The sequence below is a fragment of the Excalfactoria chinensis genome, chromosome 1 (genome assembly GCF_039878825.1).
Source record: "Excalfactoria chinensis isolate bCotChi1 chromosome 1, bCotChi1.hap2, whole genome shotgun sequence".
NCBI classification, from domain to species: Eukaryota; Metazoa; Chordata; class Aves; order Galliformes; family Phasianidae; genus Excalfactoria; species Excalfactoria chinensis.
This window is the reverse complement of record NC_092825.1, coordinates 36074522-36097591: the sequence shown is the minus strand read 5'-3', so window position 1 is coordinate 36097591 and position 23070 is coordinate 36074522. Positions and strand designations below refer to the sequence as shown.

At 43.5% G+C, this 23070-nt stretch overlaps 1 protein-coding gene across 3 annotated transcripts in view; it reads left to right on the top strand.

Annotated features, from left to right (window-relative positions):
* The first annotated feature begins 7909 nt into the window (after nucleotides 1–7909).
* Nucleotides 7910–23070, top strand: part of OSBPL8 (oxysterol binding protein like 8) — an 80019-nt gene continuing 64858 nt past the window's right edge. For 2 of the 3 annotated variants that reach the window (XM_072329926.1, XM_072329917.1), the window contains exon 1: nucleotides 7910–8019. The gene's annotated coding sequence lies outside the window, so the exon portion shown is untranslated. The remainder of the gene's footprint in view (nucleotides 8020–23070) is intronic. The other variant, XM_072329936.1, reaches the window with a different exon arrangement.

Here is a 23070-nt window from a genome sequence, read left to right as displayed (position 1 = left end):
TGTGGTTTTTGGCAAAAACTGTTGCAGCCTGGGATGAGTTTCTCTGCTACCTCCTAATGAGTTATAATGCTCAAGATGCAGAAGGAAACAGCAGACAGATGGAACTAGTGATTTATGCCTAGTCAGGAACAGAAGATAAGTGAGAGTGTTTATAGAAGCCATCTGCAAGCTTTATGCACTGATCCTACAGTCTATTCATTATATCTCAACTTCACACCAGCAAGAGGATTCTTAATACACAAGTGGCAGTGAGCAGAAATGTAATAATGTCAGTAGTAATGAAGTTCCCTAGGAAGCACAGCACACTTCAGTTTTGTGCTGAAAAAGGAGAGTCCTGCAGAAGATGCCCCAGTATATGACTTGGACATGCTTATTGGGGCAGTTTTCCTATGCTTCCAAAGGCAGGGAATTTTGGCAGCCAGTCACCAGCCTCAGAGAGTGCCAGGGCTCCCTCTTCAGCTGAACTGAGATGTCTGAGCCTTTGGGATCAGCAAGGAAGATATCTCTGGGGCCATGTGGCACCAAGGAGGATGAAGGGTGACTACTAAGGAGGGCAGAGAGCAGCCACCACGCTTAGACTCCTGCCTCCCACCTAGGATGACTGAGTGTAGCCTGAAGCAAAACAAGAGGCTGTATGTGGCAGGGAGTGTTGAGCAAAGGAAAGATGTCTCTCAAAGAGTTTGTAATGACTTTTTCTTTTCTCTCCCAGTGCCCAAATCAGTGAGCAGAAGTTAGTGTTAAAATCCCCTGAATGGAACGTTTTAGCAGCAATGAAACCCAAACAAAACTCTTCAGACCTAACTCCCTCACCTCCTCCCTGCAATTCCTGGAAGTTCAAAGTTGCTCCGTGCCCTGCCTTCAGTTAATGCCAGCAATGGACAGGTTTCTCTGAACCTCACAAGTGCGGTCCCTTTCTGTCATAGAATCATAGAATTGCTCAAGTTGGAAACGACCTTAAAGATCATCCATTCCACTTGTGCAGTCCTACCCTTCTCTGACCCTCTGTCGGGCAGGCTTTCTCTTTTCCTTGCATTTGCTTTCAGGTCTCCTTTCTGCAGATCTTGTCCTGTGCCTATTCGTATGCCTCCCTCTGCTGTTGCTTTTCATTCTGTGCTTCACATCTGTGTCATTCATATGAAGTATTGCAGAGCTGCCAGAGCAGAGCACACTCTCCCAGTGAAGGAGCATGGAAAGTACTGGGGAAGGGATGGTCTTTTTTCATTCTGCCCACAGTTACATTTCAGTGAAGGCACAGGTTAGAGTTTGCTGGAAATAATCAGCTAGACTCGGAATCAGCATTTGTTAGTGATGGTTTCCACTATTCAGTTGAGCCATTTGCTCAGTTAAAACCTTCATGAAAGAAAAAAGAATCAAACCATGACATTCTGCTTTTCAGTTTTCTGAATGCAGTAAGCTGGAATTTGGACCCACTTGCAATTCACTTGGTAGGGGTGTGTGATACAGGAGAATACAGAGAGGAATCAGGTGAGAAACACACACTGCAGAATGTTTTCAGCACTTGTTGAAATGAATGTTTTAAACATTTTTACTGAATATAGTCAAGTTTGTTCAAAGCTTGAACTATAGGAATAGTGTGCCTATGTTGTGTGGAATTTCATAGCTCCACCTATCCAGCAGATACTCCCAGTTTTCCTTTGCATTCTTTCTATTGATTCCTCTCTGGAACTCTGCAACAAACACTGGCTCCAGCAGTGCTGTTACAACTGTGCACACACTGTCGTTGATAGGAAGGTTACTTTACTCTCTCCCTCACAAAGATCCTTAGAGAGAAGGGGGGGAGGCGGATCAAGTCTTCTGGAATGTGCTTCATTGTCAAGGTTCATGACAACTGTAATATATATAACAAGTAAAAGGAAATGACATTTCAGATATTCAGATATTTTGTGAGTTGGAAATGCAGAATCAACTTGAAAACTTCCAGCTAAATCTGTAGATCACAAGGCTTCAGCAGAGAGGATTGGCAAGAAGTTTCCATTAGCTGGGGCAATGATGAGCTTCACGCATTGTATTTCATTTGTTTATAGCTATAAAATACATGCCAAAATGGAGCCCATAACTCTCAGGTTACCACAGTCAAGCTTGTCAAGGACCTAGAAACACATGGGATGATTTGCTTTGGCATAGATTTTTATATATCAGCCTTTCTTAAGATAGAAATTAAGTATCAGATAATGGAGGAGCTCTGTGGTACAAGAACTGAAAAAGAGAAAAACTGCTTGAGTTGCCTTTCCCTGATTAGAAAATGTTTCTGACAGCCTGGAGACCACATAATAACAACACACATTTGCAGAGGTGGATGGAGTCTTTATTCAATTGCCCTAATACTAAATAACAATCTTAACAATACTGTGAGAAATAATAGAATCATAAAATCATCGAATGGATCATCCCAGATGCCAGTGGTTTGCTCTGGATTAATGAATTCTTGACTGTGAAAGAAAAATCAAATGTGACAGTAGGCCTTTTTTTGACCAAATCCACCAAGCACTGACTAAATAACTACCCTGAATGGCTGAGATATTCTCAGTGCAGAGAATATGTTTTCAGTAATGATGTGCTAGAGACCAAGCATTTACAAGGTAAGTGAACTTAGCTATCTACCAAGAAGATGAAGGAGCTGAGATGTGGCCAGCCATCGGTAAGATTAGGATGAGGACTGGAAACAGAATATGCTTTGAGGATTACGTATTAAGGATATAAAGGATAAAGACATGAATAGTATGTACATTGTAGGCATGAATTCAGTTAGCAATCAAAGGTTAGGATGGAGGCTTGTAGCAAGATAGAAGGTTTCATTTTCAATATGCCAAGGATCAATTGAAGTCGCTACTTCACCTAAGCATCAGTCTCAGCAGCTAGTCACAGGGGGACTATATTTGTAGCTGCCATGATCTAGCTGAATGGGATTGCTTATCCAGCATTTGCTAGCAGGTTTAAGAGCAGGGAGGGCCTTGACTCACTCTGAGTTACTGAATAGGCCACAGGTGGTATTCCATCCAGTATAGTAGACATCTGTTGGAAGAACAGGGGAAAGAAAAAAAATCACAGAAGGACACCAAAAAGCCTTGGTAAAAATCATGCTATTGAGTGAAAAGCAGATATTGCCTGCTGACTCAGTGAGAGACCAGAAAATTCTCACAGCTCTGGGGGCCCTTCCCTTTCCCTACAAGCAGATAATCTCCTTTTGGAAGACAGACTCATGACTTTGAATACGTCTTCTCGATGTTCTGTACAAGCTTTTACACTACAGAAGAAAACAAAAGGGAGAAGTTCTTGAAAAAAAGGCTTCACCTGGAGCTCCTTTATTAAAATGTGTGCACATCTTTCTCCTTTCCTGCAAAACTGGCAGGAGATGGAGGAATTATGGCAAAGCAGCTCCAGTAACCCTACTGATCTGTGTAGGAATTGCTGCTTCATACCCTTGACAAAACATACAAGTATACAGTGAGTAGTGGATTAACATTCCTCCCACTCTAACATTCCAAAGATTTGGACTAAGAATGTATCGAGTAGTGAGGGTCCATGTGATAAGCTTGGAAAGAACAAATATTAGGACTCCTTGCCAGGAGAAACCACCTGAGATGGATGGGACATGTGGATGACAGGGCTGCCCTGTGCAGAAGATGAGGACTGCACAGCCACCCAGGTCTGGTTCTGGCAACCAGCTTATTGCCTGGGAAGATTATACTGATCATGTAGCTACTTTTAGGCAGAGGAAGAATTCCGCCTAGGTACAACTGACAAGGATATGTGACAGCGCAGAACAAGCCCTACACTCTCCAACTGCAAAGTTCTGATCTGGACTCATTAATTACTTCATAAATGACCGTGGTACCCTTGGCCAGAACAGGTGAATACTGCCACCACCTAGATACAATTGTACAGTAATTGGTAATTGCATTGGTACTTTTCACCTTCTCCCTCTTTGTCCTTCACCTCTCCAAGAATCTCCTCAGTATGGAGTTTCCAAAACAAACAAATAAAAGGTTTCAAACCTGGGGAGCATCTAGCCTGTCAGTACCACTTAGGTCTGATGCATCTGGTGTTTGCAGAGAGTCTTACAGAAGACTTGAGAAGGTCATTACTGGAAAGGATTATTTCAAACCCAGGAAAGAGCTGACTTTTGGCATGAAAAGTACCTTTGCATCTTGCATCCTTTAACCATTTATTTTCACAGTAACAAACATTAATACAAAGGGTTTTGAGGAGGCTGAGTACAAAGGATTAGACATGCAAATTACATAGGAGGTAAAATGTGCTTTAGGTCTCCTTGCTGACAAGAACTTCTTCTCAGCAGGATTACTGGATTTGAATCCTACTCATACAGATAAATATAATCTTATCAAGCTCAGTTCAGTGTGCGTGAGAAATGAGAGGTTCTCAACATGGAAGTTGGAGGCTAAAAAGATAACATCACTCAGCAAGAAAATGGAAGCCACGGAGATGTGTGGAGAGAAGGAGCTTTTCCAAGATAGCGGAGGAGCTGATACGGCAGATGTTTAAAGGGGACTTGTCAGACGAGAGCATACTGAAAACTGCAAAAAAAACCACCACCAAAAACTAGACGAGGGTTAAGGACACTTGAACACGTGGGATGCAAAAGAATAAAAATATTCTGTTACTTGACAAAGTGCCTGGGTTGAATTAAAAATAAAAAAATGCTATAACGTCGTGTCCTAAATAACTAAATATAACGCAGGAGAGCAGGACTGACATATTTCACAGAGACAAGCTTAGATCAAAAGGAAGAACATATGTAACGGCATTATGGAGTGCCGATGCCTGTGACAGAATGAGCAGTTCTAGGAGCTTAGAAAAGGAAAAAGTGATCGGACAGTGGAAAAAAATAAACATGGATTGTTATATTATGAGTGAGTGGGGAAACTTATGGATTACTGTGGGCAAAATTCATTTCATAAGGATAGCTGACATGACTATGAACCAACTGGAAACAAGGATTACCATAATGCAAAACAGAAACATCTGATATTTGCAATAAATCTATTTTTCTGCTGTCTTACCTCTAATTTCAATCAGTACAACCACGCTGACTTGCAGTCAGAAAACCCAACCACTGTTAGCAATCAAAGTAATTTTAAAATTTCAAGGTATTTATTCAGAAATGACCAAGCGTTACTAAACAGTGTGATAGAGAAGATACAAAGGAAAACGCAGCGGGGCAAGAAGTGCTGAGAGGCAGCAGAGCTGAGCTCTATAAGCGATGCTAAGGCTCTCCCCTAGAGGGCAACGGAAGCTCTATGAAAGTCCTCGCAACCCGGAGGCTAAAAACGTTTTCGGTGGACATCAAGCTGCACGTCTTTCGCAATCCTGCCCCTGTCCAACTCCAGCTGCTGTTCAGTTATAGCCAAGCTTTTTTGTAATTATAATCAATTATATGAACCTTTGCTGTAAAAACCTTTTCAAAACGCGTCCATTCTCTTTGAAAGTGTTGGGAAGCTGGAATTTCTAGGAAGATCAAGGAAGAAATAGCTTCCCTGAGCACACAAACCCATTCTTATCCCTCATATTAATGGTTCTTAATACAAGATTTTTATATCATTTCTCGGTGGGATTTTTTTTCCTTCTAACCTGTGAGATGTCCACCCCTACTGGGGTGTCAGGAAGCTGTAATATATTCCTGAGAAAGTAAAAAGAAGTCAGGGTGCCAAAAGCTCCCTTGTCAAGACTGCAAAAATCTCACTTTACTTCAGACTCTGTTGCTGCTTTTAGACTTCCTCTGTTTTACCAGTGAAGCCCCATGTGGTACGTGTTGCCACTAGATAATATGATAACCCTTAACAGAATTACAATGAATTATCCTCCGGTGACTCCGCGAGTGTGTTATCTGAGAATAACACAAAGTTTCTTATCTTCTTTTCTTTACAAAACCCGTTTGTTTTCCTCTGCCATCTACCATTCCTAATCATAGCCCAACCACAAAACAAAGCACTCTGCCCTCCTACTGTTCCCTTACACTGTGAAGTTCTTTATCTTGTTTTCCGTGCAACAGCAGAGGATACACAACCCTAGGAAGGAGCTGTGTGCTGGCAGCACTGTCCTAAGCTCCCACCCTCAGGTGGGGGCTTCTGTCCCTGTATTTTATTCTATGAAACTGGGCCCTGGCTGGCAAAGCCCCTACCCTGCCAACCATGTTATCCCCTTGGGTTCCCAGCTCACATTTTCTTGGGGAGCAACCTGCACGTACTGCTCCTGACAACTCCAAACGCTACGTCCACCCTCAAATTCTCTGCAACCTTGCCATTTCAAAGGAAAATGTGCCCTAATCAAAGCCTGGTATCATAGATTGAACAGAGCTTGTTCAATTTTATACAGCTGTTTCCATTTCTTCTTTCTGTGATGTAACCCAGGTTTGCACAACCTAGTGAAACCCATGTTGGCATTTATTCAATTCAGTTGACACCATGTGATCAGAGAACTGGGTTTCTCCATAAAGGATTGTTGTTTTGGCATGCTGTCAGCCTCCCCTCCTATTGCAGATTGAAATACAAGAAGTGTAATGCTAAGAAGGCACTCTAAGAGATGAGTAAGAGGAGTTTACTGGTGACCTCCAGGAGAGGCAAAGAGTGCAGCATGGATTCAGCTGGTATGCTTGCTACACATACCAGTTCCTAGCTGCCGTGACTGCCTGGTGTCACGTTCCTCACACGTCCGACACCGTGACCTCCCCATGGGTTGTTCTGTGAGACTTCAGGCACTCCGTTGTTTTGTTTGTTTGTTTTTTCTCTTAACAGGGCAAACACACAGTGATTCTGAAAGCAGCTTTAAAAGAACTGCCCTCTGCCACAAGGCCAGAGGTGAGTGAGTCACAAATTGCACACAACCGCCTCCCCACTGCCAGACTCGGCCCGTTAGCTAGGCCACAGCCTCACGCTGAAGTGCAAAAGCCCTGCATGTGTACTCATCAGAGAGAATGATCCCATCCCAGTGCCTCCTTTGGCACTGCGAGAAGTGGTGTTTAATTACAGAAAGCTCTGTGCAGAAAAACTCCAAATTATTTCCGAGAATGAAAATTGTTCACTGCGTTCTTCGGCATTTTGTACCTAACAGCTGAGGGGAAAAGCAACCTCCTGCAGCTGGAGATATTTCTACAGATGTATTTGAAAGAAAAAGAAGTGCTGCTGGAAGGACGCTCAGCCTTTTAATTAACTCTGCCTATTTGAGGAACAGAATGAAAAGACCGTGAGTGAAACATTGGCCCGAGATAATGGGCTCCTGGAGACACTGACACATAATAACACTGAAAAATAGATGGAGCCGAAGTTGTACTTTCAGGGTTGGAAGCATTCATCCTTTGGCAGTTTCTGTGCCACTAGTCAGCTGGGCAGCACTGGAGGCACCAAATGTCTTCTGTCTGTACTGACAGCAATCCCTCTTGACATAAGTGGAAAGAGGATGCTCAGCATTTCCAAAGTTACTCAGCAGTTTGCAGCCACTCCCAGTTATAGCAACTGGCAGGCGATGAAAACCCGGGGTACGCATTTGTTTTATTTTAAATATGGCAACGTGATCTATACGCTGCGGGTTTATATTACCAACACATACACGGCTATAACTGCTACGAGAGGACACTGAACTCAGGTAATTCCACACGAACATGAAGACGGAGCACTGCAACAGGCTGCCCAGAGAGGCTGTGGAGACTCCTGCTACGGGAGGCCTCGCCTAGACGCCTATCCACGCTCCAGCCGCTGCCCGTAGCGGCCATTTCCCCCGCGTCCCCATGGCGGCCGGCAGCTCCCAGCGCCTCCCCGCGCCCCCCCCGCCACAACCCACCGACGGCGCCTGCGCTCCCGCCATGGCGGCGGCTGCGGATGAGCGGATCAACCGGCGACAGGGCGCGTGCGCGCGGCGGGCGGGGCTGCAGCGGAGCGAGAGGGGCGGGGACGGCGCGGGGGCGGGGAGGGGTCCCGGTGCCGCTCCCGGCCGTACCGGCTGGGCCGAGCCGCGTCTCCCGTCCGGACCCGGCCGCGGGGACAGGTGAGCCGGCGCTCCGCCGGGGCTGCGCGGCGGAGGTGCCGCGGGCGGGCGGTGGGGCCGTCTGCGTGGCCGTCTGCGTGGCCCCGCGGTGCCGCCCGCTCGGCCGGGGGTGGCGGCTGCCGGGCTGCGGGGCGGGCGGGCTGCTGGGCGCTGCGGGGGTCCCGCGGGGGTTTGCGGTCTCCGTCCCCCGCGCCCGTTCCGCATGCGGAACCGCAGCCCCGCGGCGGACTGTCTGCGGGGGGCTCTGCGCCCGGCGGAGCCGCTGACAGCTCGGCGGTGAGCGACACCGCGCGCCTGGGACCCGGCGCCGTCCCGAGGCGGGCCGTGCCGCTCTCGGAGTGCGGTCCGAGCGAAGCGGGCTGTTGGGGCGGAGGGCGGGAGGCCTCTGCTCGCAGCTGGAAGTTTTCCGAACTTCAGTCATTTAACCCGAATACGGGAAATACAGATCTGATTGATCGCCGGTACGCAGTTGAGTCGCTGCCGGTGCTCGTTCGATGTATACCTGACGTTCGAAATTGTGGTAAGACAGCCGTGGGTGCTGAATTGAAGCTCACGGCCAACGTCAGAGGTGGAACTGGGCACAGAGCGCAGCTCCCGGACACATCTGCCTTACGGAGCGTCCGGCGCTGCTGCAGCGCTGCTCTGAGTCGAGGGAGGAGAACGTGGCTTGGTGCCGCTGACATCTGGTACCTCCATTCTGCTCCATTGCAGAGTTCCCTGCCAGCTGCTGAGGGTGTTTGCTGCTTTGGTCTCGTGTTGGTTTTGCATCACAACTCCTGAGCTTTGTAGCAGTTTGCTTTCTGAGCAAACAACTTTCTAAGAGCTCCTTTCTGAGCGCTGACTTAACACGGTCTGTTTCAAAACTGAAGCACCAAGCTGCTCAGCTGTGGGCGCTGGCTTAACTGCTGTCTTGCTGGGGAGTTGCGTGGGTGCTGTAAGTATAGTGAGTTGCTGAAAGAGGTGTAACTTAGAATACAACAAGCAATGTATGTTTATCTTTTCCTCTGTCAAACGTGGTTAAGGGAAAGGGCCCTGTTTAAACATGCTTTCCTGTCATATAACTGTACAATGAACTTCTTAGAAAATGACCGTGCAGCTCTTGTGTCCATGCACAGCAGTGAACTTGTGCGGGTACTTCATGTTCTGTGCTTGAATTGTCATCAATGTTTGTTTAAACTTGTTAACTTTTACTGTGTAAGGAAGAATTTACTGAGGCTGCGGGAAAAACTATTGGGCTTGTGTACTTCTTACTGGGAAATGAAGCGGGGGAAAAGGCAGGCTGATATGCTTGTGGTTTTTCATTAGATCTTACCATATTACCTCAGGGTTTTACTCCTAATGGAGCTGAAGTGCTGGAATTAGTAGAAAATTGAAGTTTTAGGATTGCTGTGTTTTGGAGACAATAAATATTCTGTTGAACTAATTGATAAAGCATTAAGGAATGCAGTACATGTAAGCATCCAGCTTTTTTTTGTCTGTTATCATTCTTTGAAGGAAATGCCCGTTGTGCCCTATGGAGTTGTGCTCCAGCTCCCTCTCCCTCTGGTAAATCTTTGTGTGGAGCACCTTGCCAACATTTAATCAACTGTGCTGCTGATTTGGCTCTCTTCTCTTCCCTGGTGGCTGTCCCACCACCTGCCTGCCTATTGCATTTCACACAACTGTTCTCTGACACCTCTTGTGTCATTTTCAGAGGGGGTTTCTCCCTTCTCCCCTATGTGCTATGAAATCTCTGTCACGTTAGGCTATCTGCCAAATCATTTCTCATGTTAGTCTCTTGGGCTTTTGTTTTGGAACTGAAAATAAACTTGATACAGAGAGCACGTGACATCATATAGTTAACTATTCCAAATGGGCCAACTGGCTTTTCTTTTTGAGCCTATATCAAGCCCTGAGGTACTCAGATTTCTGATTAAAAGCAGAAGAACAACTTCTAATGCACAGCAGACAAGAGATTTATCATGGAAAGCAGAAAAAGCCCTTCAGTGAAGAAACAGAGAGAGCTGTTTTCTAGGAATAAGGGTTACTAAGACTAGGCAGTAAGTTACCTAGAAGTGGGGGTCTTTCTGAAGTTGTACTACCAGGAGCACAGAGAGCGATGACTGTGTTCCCAACATGATACTATGTAAATCTTGGCCAGATGTTACACTGTGTTGTTATAAGGTCTTGCTTCCATGGCAGGTGCCCTGCTAAGGAGTCTCTGCTGTTACAGGGAACCAAGCAGTGCAGCTCTTCACCTAGGGGGGAGTCAGTGAATTGGTGATGAAGTAAGAAGTCCCGCTGCTAAATGTCAAATGCTGTTCTGAATGACCATCCTTCCCCCCCCCTTTCTTACACTATGCTCATACTGATATTGAATTAGTAAAACTTTTCTATTTTGTTAGGCTGCCTTTCTAGTTAACTTTTATTACAAGGCATGTAGCAATAGTTACAGTTAATAGTAGTAATAGTTAACAACACGTAGTTGTTTGTTGTATGTGTCAGCAGTCTGTCTTTTAGAGTCTGAGGGATAAGGAAGGTTTTTCCTGAAGGCTGTTTCCTTTCAGAGGGCTGCTTCGGGATTTGCTTGAGTGTTTTCTTTTGCTGTTGTGTTGTGGATAAAGTTGATAACCTCTCTGTTTACTGCCAGTACTTTCATTTCCTTCCTTCCCTTTGCTGCTACAGCTCTTCCACTAATGCAGAGTGAAGGGCTTACAGCTGGAGCCACTTGAAAAGGTACGAGCAGATATTGGGGCTAGTGTGGCTTCTACAGGTTTTTCAGATGTCAGAAGGTCTAATTGCAGTCAGACGGTACAAGAAAAAAAGAAGTTATTTCCTTTGAAAAATCTTTGTAATTAAAGGGAAAATGTGTTGTTACTTCGTACACTTGCTTTGAGCCCTGACTTAAACAATCTGCATCATTTTGGAGATGTTTTCTATAAATCAATTTCTGGTCAAGGAAATGGTTTCTCTACCTAAAAAGTCAATCAATTTCAACTCAGTAGAAGCAGCTGCTTGTGGCTTTATCTAAAGGAAGCCCTTGGCCAACTCATGGTAACAGCAAGCTGCAAACTTTTCCAGTGTATGTCTCAGTTAATTCATTTTTTTGTCATTTCATACTGTAGACTTGAAGGTGTTTCAAGGACTGACCTTCACCTCTAAGAGAAAGATACATGTGCAGCACTGAACCTTATAAACTGAGGGATGTTTAGGAAACAGTTCTTGTAATAGGGTGCTGATTAACAGCAGACACGTTAGTCAGAAGTGTTCTGCTTAGAGTAGCTTGTTCTGGATTGTACACAGTTTGAATTCTGCAGTATTTTGCCATGTTTGTTATAAAACAATGTTTTATTCCATCTGTACTCTACAACAGGGAAATCTGTTGCAGATGTAACGTATATGGTAGCATAAAAAAAAGCCTTGAGAGCAACTAGAAGTGTTTGACAGATGGTAAGAGGCATTTGGAAAGTGAAATTTTCGTTCTGAGGAAGTAACGTGGACTTCTGGTACAAGATGAAGAAATAAGCCTCATTTTCTTCACGCTGTTAGTGGTAGATGTAAGTTTGAGCTTGGTTTGCCTTTTCCCGCAGTGTGCAGTATTGATTGTCCGTCCAGTAAAAATGTTACATCTGTCTCTTTGAAAGCTCCTGAATTTGCAGTGACTTTGACACAGAACTGAAATGTGTGGAGCTGACCTGCCTCTCTTTTTATTTTTAATTCAACCGTTTCCCTGCACCGTGTTTATTTCATGTTCTCACAGCATCTAGGCTTGAGTAAATTCACGCACTATCTCTACGTTCATGTATTTTCCAGTGCTGTAATCCTGTCACCCAGCATTTGTATTGAAGTAATGCAGAAGATGTTGATATGGCTGTTCAGTTGGGGCGAGGGAAAGCAGCTTGTTTCTTTCTGTTACCTTTTCTTAGCCTGCAAACAGGAGCTGTGCTATTCTGAAGACCAGCTGATGGTTTTTTAAAAGGCTTGGAATTCAGAGGGCAGCTGTGTGTTACTCCTAATTTAAATGCATGAATCTATTTATTTTTTTCTTTAATAAAAGTATTATTACACAACTTAAGGAAGTGTGGTTTGCTGAAGGAACTGTGCATCAGAAGATAAGCTGGTTTTAATGCTCATTGGCTTGAAGCTGATAGTAAGCTGGTGCCCAGTATACTGAAGAGGATACTTGATTGGGGTTGGTCTTTATTTGTCTTCCCTTAGCAATAGCTTTAGTAAGCTCTCTAACATTTTTCTCCTCTTCCACCCTGTAAAAGTAACAATACTCAGAGACAATTTGCTTGACTCCTCCAATGGTGAATAGCAGAACTATCATTCCAACACTGGCATTTCTTATAAATACCTACGGAGGGCCTCATCTCCGCAGCTGGCATATTTTCCTCAGAAAAATGTTCTTTACTTATGTGTTTATAGAAGATTTGGAGAGTTAAGGCAAACAGCATATTACTTAAAACTAGGTGATATTAAGTAATAAGGGTGCCATTATTAACGTGAGACTTGGGCAGTGAATGTAGGTTCAGTTGTTGTCTAATTCATGAATTACTGAAGGTTCTTGGCAGCATCCTGAAGGAGAAATATGATTCACTTTAAGAGACATGAACACTTTCTGGCAGGTACACAGCAGGCTCCTCTGCATGAGATTTTTCTGTGGAATATTTTTTCTGATTACTGTTATGACATGTAGTAATCCAGATACTTCTGCTGGCAAAGTGGGCACTCTCCTAGACAAAGCATGGGCAGCGTTTGTTCAGGCAGTGCACTGAGGATTCTTTCTTGCTTTTTTTTAGTTAATATGCTCAGATTGTACATTCTTGCAGCCTTTGCAAGTTTACAGAAGTATGTGATGATGCCAGAAGTGTGTGACTAGATACTCATCAAGTGGTGCTGAATTAAGAAACACGTTCACTTGAGAGCTCAGCTTCCCTCTTCCAGCTGTGAAGTAATGGGGAAGATAACTCAGTATGGAGATTCAGTGATGGATAGAAGACAGTTGCAGTGCTAAATAGCGTATTTTTTTCATTATTCCTGCATGTTAAGCTCTGACCAGTGCAAATAGCTGCTTGCAGGTCTCTGATCTCTTTGGGACAAGCAGCAATTGGAGAGCTCTGCATGGTGCATCATCTGCAGTGACATCAGTGCTGTAGGACTGGTCCCCTTAGCTGAGCCACAGGACTGACACATCACACTGCTGGAGCCCTGAAGGGCTGCTGTGTGGTGTGTGAGTGGGGTGTGCTGTGCTCTGCGGCTCTTCTTTCAGCATGGCTTGCAAACCATTACCCTTTGTAAAGCAAACACCGTTCTTAAACACGGGAAGCATGGCTAGGATATTGTGTAGACATGGAAACATTTGAGCCAGATAAACTACAGGTCTTTGTTTTGTAGCTGTGGGGGGTCAAAACTGCAGTGCTGTATTGTACCAGGGGAATGGGTTTACCATTGTTTGTTGCTGAAGGACTGCTCTGAGTGCGTGAGGCCTAAGGGCAAATATTTAATGTGGCCTAGAAGATCACCGGTCTCCCTCCTCATGTGACATTACCTTTGTCCGATAAGAACTCCATTGTAAGGCCTTCAGTGTAAGTTTCTTTTTGCATTATCAGGAGCTCTCGTGATGTTTCTCTCTGTGTTTTTCCAGTGGGAAGCTATCATAAGAGCTAGTTTATCTGTGTTCTGCTGAGAGCTGAGATGGTTTAGGTAAATGTTTGGAGTAGTGTAATCAACTACTGCGAATGCATACTAATAATGCAGAGAAAATATACTGGTTGAAATAAGTACATTGTCATGCCATGACTATCACATGATGTATGTACTGGGGCCTGCCTCTGATTGCTAGTCATTTAACTTTTACTTTCTACTCATTCCCACTCTCACATATATCATGGAATAGAGGCAACTCGTTTATTTACTGGGTTCACTTTGTGCTTTTGCCCCTTGTAGAGAGCGTAGCAGTGTGCTTCCAGGCTTGTAGAAGGGACTCTCAGCGAAGGAGGATGGCAGTGCTGTCTGCTTCTTGTCCACAGTGCCACCCACACTGTCCACTGCAGGGGTGCAGCACTTGTGCACAGGCTTTGCTCAGCAGCCCCTGCCCTGCTTTGCAAAGCAAAACTGCTGAGAAAACAGTATCTCTGGTTCTGCAGGTGGATGGACGGGGGAAGTCTGTTGTGCTTCAGTCCTGCCCAGCAGAAGGGAGCCAATAGAGCCAAGCCAGGCACACTGGAAGTGGGCTCCTTCTCCCCCAAGTGTTGTGCATGTAAAAATTCACTTCTTTGGAAGAAGTCACCGGCTCTTTGCTCTAACTTTTATATCTCACTTTCATGTGGTGAAGTTCTTACGGAGCCACAGAGGACTTCTGTACAAATAAAGGCTGTGCCAGCATTGCTTCCACTCTGCCATGTATTTGCCCAGGGTTGTAATGTCTGAAGAAGATGTGCAAGATGTAACTGCATGATATTTTTCATCACTAAATGAACTTGTGTAGCAAACTGCATGGTAGTCATTAGTGTAAGCAGCAGAGACAGCTTTAGAGGGGGGTACTGCAGAAAACTTCAGCTCTGAGTCTGTTTTTTTTTTTTTACCAAGCACTTTGTATTTTCAACACATATACTGCATGTAACATGTAGTCCAAACACAGATTATATTCTGACCGCATCTCCAGAGCTGTTTTTGCAGTGCTGGTGCATGTTTGAAAGTTACACATTAGCTGTAAAATCATTAGAATTATTTGTGCTAGAAAAAAAGGGAAGGCTGCAACAAGAGAGAAGAAAGTAGCTTGTGAAAGCACTCCATATATACCTATATTGGTGTATTTACCTGTTTGTGTGCACTGCTGCTTTGATGATTTTAGCATAATGCTGTGAATCTCTTTGTCTTTAGTGCCTACTTTGCTGCTGTTGAAATTTGGTTACTCAATACTTATTGTGTCACTATTGTTCTTTTTTCCCCAACCCTGCAGTATGCTTTATAAAATTGCCTTACACTGATTGAAGAATCTAATAATAATGAATGAACTAGAAATACATATTCAAATAATTTCAGTGCAGTTTATTATCCAAAATAAATCCAATTAGTCATGGACATCCTTATAAATTCTAGTATCTCTGTTCTGTCAACTGCACTTGATTCCAGCCTGTGTAATTAAAACAACAGCAAGAAACAACTAAAAAAGTATCACACAAAGCTGAGAAGGGTGACTGACCAGAAGGCTGCACTGTCAGTCAGGAGCCCTGGACTGGCTGGAGAGGAAGCTGATGAAGTTTCACAAGGGCAAAATGTAGAGTCCTGCATCTGGGGAAAAGCAAGTGCATGGATCAGTAGAGGTTAGAAGCTGACCTGCTGGAAAAGAGCTTTGCAGAGAAGGAGCTGGGTGTTCTAGTAGACAACAGGTTGGCCATGAGCCAGCGGTGTGTGCTTTTAGAGCCAAGAACGCCAATGGTATCCTGGGGTCCATTAAAAAGAGAGTGATCAGTGGGTTAAGGGAAGTTACCCTCCCCTCTGCTCTGCCCTGGTGGGGCCACTTCTGGAGCACTGTGCCCAGTTCTGGGCTTCTGAGTTCAAGAAAGACAGGGAACTTCTCAAGGGAGTCCAGTGGGAGGCATCAAAGATGATGAGGGGCTGTTCATCTTGCATAATAAAAACTGAGGGGGGGGGGGCAATCTTATCAACAGTTACAAATATCTGAAGAATGGATGCCTGAAGAAGGGGACCAGGCTCTTTTCAGTGGTGCTCAGCAACAGGAAAGGAGGCAACAGGTCCTAAACCCTGGAACACAGAAGTTCCATCACAGCATGAGAAAAATCTTGTTTACTGTGAGGGTGGCAGAGCACTGGAGCAAGCTGGCCAGTGAAGTTGTGGTGCTTGTCTTCTCTGGAGACACTCAAAACCTGCCTAGACATTTTCCTGTCGAACCTTCTGTAAGGAGCCTGCCATAGCAGAGGGTTGGACTAGATGATTTCCAGAGATCCCTTCCGACCCCACAGTTCTGTGATTCTGTGGGAGAAAAACAAACCCCTCCCAAGCAAATAAAACACAGCTAAGTCAATTTTTGGAGTCTGGCTAAAATAATTGTTGTTATTCATTTTGCTTAGGCTTCTTGATGAAAATAAAGTATCGGGAAGTCTTTCCAGTAAAGATGAATAAAATTCATGAAGGATGAAGTTTTTGTCACTTGTGTTACAACTTGTTATTGTGGGTTGTATGATTGAGTAATCAATTGAGTAACAGTGTGCATCATCAGAAGTTAGTACAGAAGACCTTTGGGAAGGAGAGGTCTGTGCATCAGAGGTTGCAGAAGTCCTGTATGGGGTGTGCAAGAAGAAATTCCAGGATCAGTGCTGGTGTTCAGACTTATGTGTCTTCCAGTTCTCTAGCTGGCAGTCTCTAAGGCATGCTGTTTGCTTATGGCAAGAAATTACAATGCTCCATCTTTTTTCTGATGGTGTTCTTTTCCGTTTGGAGAGGTTATGAAAGTTAAGTGACAGGTGGGGGCAGGAGGAGGATAGAGGAGAGCTGTAAAAGCCTTACCTAAGGCGGTGTGTTGGTTAAGGTAGTGTGGCTGCCCTCCTGACCATGCTGCTGGTGGCTGATACATGGAATACTGGAGGCGAATATAGTATGCATGTCACTAATGGAGGAATGCCATTTGTCAGTGAAGACTTGCACTTGATACAGTGGCTGCACATACACCTGGTGGACAACCCTCTGCCTGAGTTGAGATGGCTGTTTTACTTCTCCTTTCCTGTTGCCTGAGTAGGATGCTGAGTGCCTTCTGCGTGTTAGTTTTATTTAGAAAGGGACATCTGGGATTGCTGACTGTTCCTGTGGTGTATGTACTGTCTACTCTCTCCTGCAGTTTCATCTAAACTGCCTGCTCTGATTTCCATCATTACTTCTCATCTTTCTTCGGCCTCAGTCTCCTACACAGTGTGGTTAAATGGCTGCAGGGAGATTTCCGTCTCATCTCTTGCGTCTCTGGGCACCATAATTGTGGCCTTAGCTATTCTCAGAGTTATATAGTTTTAGAAGAGGGAACAATCATAACCTTGTATGCCCTTTGGATAGCTCAGACACTGTGGGTGGCTACTGGTTTGGGGTGAGGGTGGGTTTTGTTGTGTGTTTGTTTTTTCTAAGGCAGTGTACTTGCAGGTGACATAGAGACAGTGATACGTGCCATCTGCCTCAGAAGCAGTGCCTGTGAAGCATCTGCTTAACTGCAAGGACTTGCTAAACTTGTAGAACATAGTCTGCATGTAGGTGTGTATATATTTACATGTGTAAAGGAGCAGTACTGGTAATATATGAGAAACAGGTTCCTTTCTGAGAACTGACAGTCATCTGTTCAAAGCTGTTGTCTTCAAATAAGCACAGCAGTATGGGCAAGCTGCACCCGAAGTCCTTCATATTATTTGCAACTTCCTTTGGAAAAAGGAGGCTTTTGTGTGGGTAAGAAAAGGAAATTTGTATAACCTCTATGATGCAAATTGAAGACTTTGGAGGTAATTCTTTGCTTTGATTCGTGTCTCTTTAAAAATCTAAATTGAGTTTGCACAATATGCGCAAAGTTGTAGTTCTAAAGCCAGTAATTCTGACTTCAAGATTTATGCAGTAATGTTACTAGATTGACCATTCTGATCTATCAGAGGCTGAAAGACTCGTGAAGCAGTACATTTCTCCTGTACAGAAATTACAGTTTTTGTGATGTTTCTTTTGTGATCAAATGAATATCTCATCAGTAAGAAAAATGCAGTCTTTGTGGTTGTGGAGAAAAGCCGGTATCACTTGAAGCATGTTTGTAAGTTAAATTTGGGACTCCAGGCATACCTTCCAATGAGGATGCGCTGCTCGGTGTTTGTAAAGATAGTACTGTGATTTGAGATAGGATTTGTACAGATCTGCCCTGACTGTGCTGCTGTGATAAGAGTGGATAAATCTTAGCGCAAACAACTACGTTACAGTGGAAACTCTTCAGGGGAATAAGCAAGTTTCAGGTGTATGATATTTAAAAGCAAAGTGCAGCTTCTATTTATCTGAATAACTCACAGAGCTACTGTGTAAGAGGTTTAGACTGATCTTCAAAATCATCAACTAGAAATAATGTTTTTCTTTAAAAAAAGATTCTCCTATCTAAAAAGAGAGCCTCACTGAGGTAAAGGAGCTCCACATAGCAATCTGTTGCTTGCCAAGAAGGTTGAAAAAAACAATCAGAATGAAAAGCTATAAGATGCCATATAAAATTAGAGAAAAACTGATGAAAATAGATCTGAGTGTCCAGGCACACCTGTCATCAACTCCATCTGGTTCTCAGCTTGGAACAGGAGCTCACGCTTTTATACAAAGAAGGAAGTGTAAGGCAGTGCGGCTTGTGGTGTGTGAGGTTGGTTGGTTTATTCTTCCTATGTAGAGGAGCTCTCATTTGGGGACTGCCAGCCTTTCAGCTCACAGGTTATAAATTGTGCTGCTTCACATTTAAGAAGCAAGTTTTTGATGAATTCAAGTTTAGTACTTTTTTCAGGTTTTGGCATATCTTTTTAACTCTGCTCCTTAATTGTTCTATGTAATAAATTTCAGAATCTTCCTTTCTGTTACTATGTGCACAGAATTCTTTAGATCTCTGAAATTTGTATCATCTTGGCAATTCTCATGCTGTGAATACTTAATCATATTGCAAGTTCATCAGCAGAGCGTGCAACAGTGATTTGAATCATAGAATCACCAAGGTTGGAAAAGACCTAAAAGATCATCCAGTCCAGCTGTTCACCTATTACCAATAGCTCCCACTAAACCATGTCCCTCAACACAACATCCAATTGCTCCTTGAAACACCCCCAGGGTCGGTGATTCCACCACCTCCCTGGGCAGTCCATTCCAGTGCCTGACCACCCTTTCTGAGAAGTAATACCTCCTAATGTCCAGCCTGAATCTCCCCTGCCGTAGTTTGAAACCATTCCCTCTGGTCCTGTCACTAATGACACAAGAAAAGAGGCCAACCCCCAGCTCACTACAACCTCCCTTCAGGAAGTTATAGAGAGCAATGAGGTCTCCCCTGAGCCTCCTCTTCTCCAGGCTGAGCATTTGCTCATTAGGTTACTGAAGATCCAGCTCAAAAATTAAACTTCTGAATGGCTTGTTCTGATTTCAGCAAAAGACCAGTAACTTGTCTGTAACATTGATCACTGGGTACTGCTGAGTAGGCATGGGAGGCTTATGGCTCCTGAAACTTTGAGTCTTTCAGTTTTGCTTCTAGTTTCAAACTTCAGGAAGGCTTTGATGCATCTGAAGTTGATAGTATAAAGGGTAACTCGGTGGTTATACTTGAGAACTATGGATTACAGGCTGAGTTTATTTTTTTGTTTTTAAATCTGAGTGTGGAATGTTGTCTGGCAGCTGACCTTTTGTAGAAACAGCGTGTACAAAAGCATTGGTGCTGGTAGTCACGGCAGAGGAAAAGGAAGCTCTAGTGACAGAGAACTGACATCACTCCCAATGTACAGCGCCCAGAAGCGACAGCTGAAACATCTGAGACGTGGCACGCAAATCCCAACTGTTATTCACTGTAGACATTTTGCAGAGTTTCAGAAGTAATGCTTATAATTCCAGCACTAACAGCCAATGTAATTCCATGAGATTTAAAAAAAATAATAAAAAATGTTAGATTCTTGTGGGCGAATGAAATGTAAACTGTTGCCTTAGAGGATATTTCTGTCTTTAATTCAGACTTGTGATACTTAGGTTGTCTCTCTAAGGATGAGTAGCATCTGTTGTGGTTCATAATTCTTAAAGATGCTGGGGGAAGTGTTGTAGAAGCAACCTCTTCACACATAAAATGAGTCTCTGAATGTAGCTCAGAGTCTTTGTTGAGGTGATGGTTGAATTTGTCTCTTTACCTATGAAGTATTGGAGAGAGGGAAGGAAGTAAAAAGTGACTTGTTTCTTTGCTAGTTTCTTTTTGTCGTGTTGGCTTTTTGTTTTGATTTTTGGACTGAACTGCTCTTTGCTTTCAGTGACAGTTTACTTTTGTGAAGTTCACGCTGTATGTGTTGTGAGGTGTGTGAAGTCACCTGGAGAAAGTGACTGCTTCTGGGAGGCTCTGCATAGCAAGTGGGTGGCCGATGGGCCAGAGTCAACTTAAGGAGCTGGCGAGTTCATTGCAAAATTCTAGAGTTTGCTAGGAATGCCACTGCTCTCTGGGAAGTGTGTGCCAGAATTCCAGGTACGCTGCAGACCTAGAGGATTTAGATGATTGCAAGAAGCTCACTTTGGCTTTGGTCAGATGAAGTGAAATGTCTGAGGATGCTCAGATCACATACACAGGAACAGTTTGTGGGTCTCTCTTTTGAGGGATGTTATCTCAGCTGCAGTGGCTTAATTTTTTGTGATTGATCAGCACCAAGGTGCAGGTCCTCCTTTCTCAGTGGAGAAGGAACCGAGCTCTTGCTTTTCAAATTGATACATCTTGTACACTTACCATGGACAGTAAGTTTTGCAAATGCTTAAATTTAAGATTCTTGCAATAACCTTGCAGTATATCCTTTATATTGCACTATTTAACTCAAGGTAAAGTGGTGAATTGTATAGAATGCTGCCATCTACAGCGCATCTATGTACGTTAGCTGTCAAGGATTAACTTGACAGCATTGAACACTACATAAATACACACATAGATCAGTGGAAACAGTATTCTGATGGTAGAATGGAGTAGTAACTTTTAAATGGCGATAAGCAGCTCAGGTTCATTGCAGAATTAGTAATCATCTTACCTACTTTTCCTTCTGCCAAGAAAGTTATGCCTCTACCTACTGTTTTAACTGGAAAAACAACCACCATGAATTTAAGTAGTAACGGAGCAAATGTCCAAAGCCTTACCTTGCAATGAAGCATTGTAGCCCAATATTTGCCATGCTTTTCATTCAGGAAAGAAGTGTCAGAAAAATGAAAATTCCAGATCCATTTGCCTGCCATGTGGTTCTGCTCATTTAAAACTGTCAGCCCTAGAAAGGCCATTTCAGCAACATAAATCTTGTCTTTCCTTGTCAGTATTTGATCTGCAGGGCAGAATGTGTAAGGACACCCTACTGGGGGAGAATGAAGTTAAAGGCAAAATGAAATGCAGAGTGTGCTCTGTGAGCGGAGGAAGAGCCTTTGGCCCTTATTGATACAGCTGATGTCTGTCATTACAGATAAGCACAGAAAGGCAGCATCAAACCTTGTGACACACTTAACCCTTTCCTTTGTTTCTTTGCCTGGTTTTTGTTTTTTGTATTTTTGTTGTTAAACTTTCAGTTTTGTTGAGATTGGAGATCTGTTTCCCTGCATAAATCTTAAATGTTTCAGGGTCTTAAGGGAGATTTGAAGAGTTCTTCAATTATTTAAAAGCATGATGTAGTTAAGACTTAACTTAAGCAACCGACAAATCCTTGATGCTAAGGAGACAATTGTACTTTTCATACTTTCATTGAATGTGGTGTGCCATTTTCTAGCTCCAAAGTGTGTAGACTACTTAGCATTTTAATTGGTTTTCAAGATGAATTCAGCATCAATGTTCAAGGCCAGAGACAGGGTTATGAAGGTTAATTATACTTATCAGCATTTGCAAACAGTCAGTCTCCTTATATATGACGTATTGGCACAGAACTCGTGGTGTGGGGCAAGTGGCTTTTATTACTGAATACTTGTGTGTTTGTCTTGGTTAGGTGGTTTGGGTAGGTAAACATCTTGGTTATTTTACAGTTGGTGCTTTTAAACAGCATTGAGATGTCCAAAAGGCCATTCAGTTACAGTCTGGAATTTATGAAGTTAATAGCATTCCTAGAGTTACGAGATTGTAATTCCATGTTGCATGTGTGTAGCAGATAATCTGGACATGAGAAACAAATGCTTAATCTATGGACATCAGAGAATTTCTGCAAGCTGTTGTGGGAAATTAAAACATGACAGTGCATTAAGAGCTACTGGTTTATCTTGGTTTATTTATTTTCCCCAAGTCGGGATCAATGGGAAGAGAGGGCAGTTCATCTCTTTCTGAGTTCTGCTGAGGGCTGCAAAATGAAAGAAGGAAATACTTTCTCATAGGAGAAGTTACATGTGCCAAGGTGGTTTTGAGGATAAAGGGCTCTGCATGCTTGCTACCTTCATTAAAATGAATATTACACACACTTTCTCGTGACTACTTGGGGGAAAAAGAGAGGATGTTCATTATGAGACATCTCAGAGAAATCAAGAGTACATTATGTCTGCTGAACTCGACAGGTTTGTATTTCTGACCACTGATTTTGGATACTCAGTCTGGGCTCTCAGTAAAGAAGTGAGAATGCAGGGTGCTACAGTTTTCTAGTTGTGCCATTTAGCATAGCTATGATTGGAAACGTGTCCTTCTGGATACTTAGCTACCTCTGCAGGGAATCTAAAGTGATACATTTGGTTTTCCTTCTGACATCTCAGTTCTGTGTTGGACGATAAATGTCAGCCATCATATACACCCAAGGAAATGGAAGCTTGTCTATGCCTAATTCAGGACTCATGTTTGTCATTGAGTTGTGTCGCTGACACCTTTGCTGTTGCTACCTAGATTAATCTGCATAATGAAGACTGGAAATGAGTGTTTTATTCTACTCCTAGGTGCTAGACCTCAAAATACACGTGTGAGTGCCCTTCGAGGAAATATGAAGTGTAATGCGACACTTCCAGGTGTAGTTAGCGGCTGTGGCAGGGATACAGGTGTCGGATTGCTTTAAGCTAATATTATCTTGGTAGTTAAGCTAATGTTATCTCAGTAGTGGGTGCAATTTTCTACATAAAACTAAGCAATGACATGCTATTAGAAACTGATTAAGAACTGATGAAAACAGATTTTACTGGAGTTCACAAGCATTGCAGCCTTCTGTCTGGGTGTTTGTGTTTGCCTTCAGTCTGTTCCTGGCCTCCCAGACACAAAGATATCTTTTCAAAACCCACACCACGCTGTTCTTATTTTGCTTAACTAGCTAATTAATTAATGATGACGCTGTTGAACCATTTTGTGGTAGAACACATTCCCACTATGTGAGTAGTCTAGATGGAAGAGAGGAA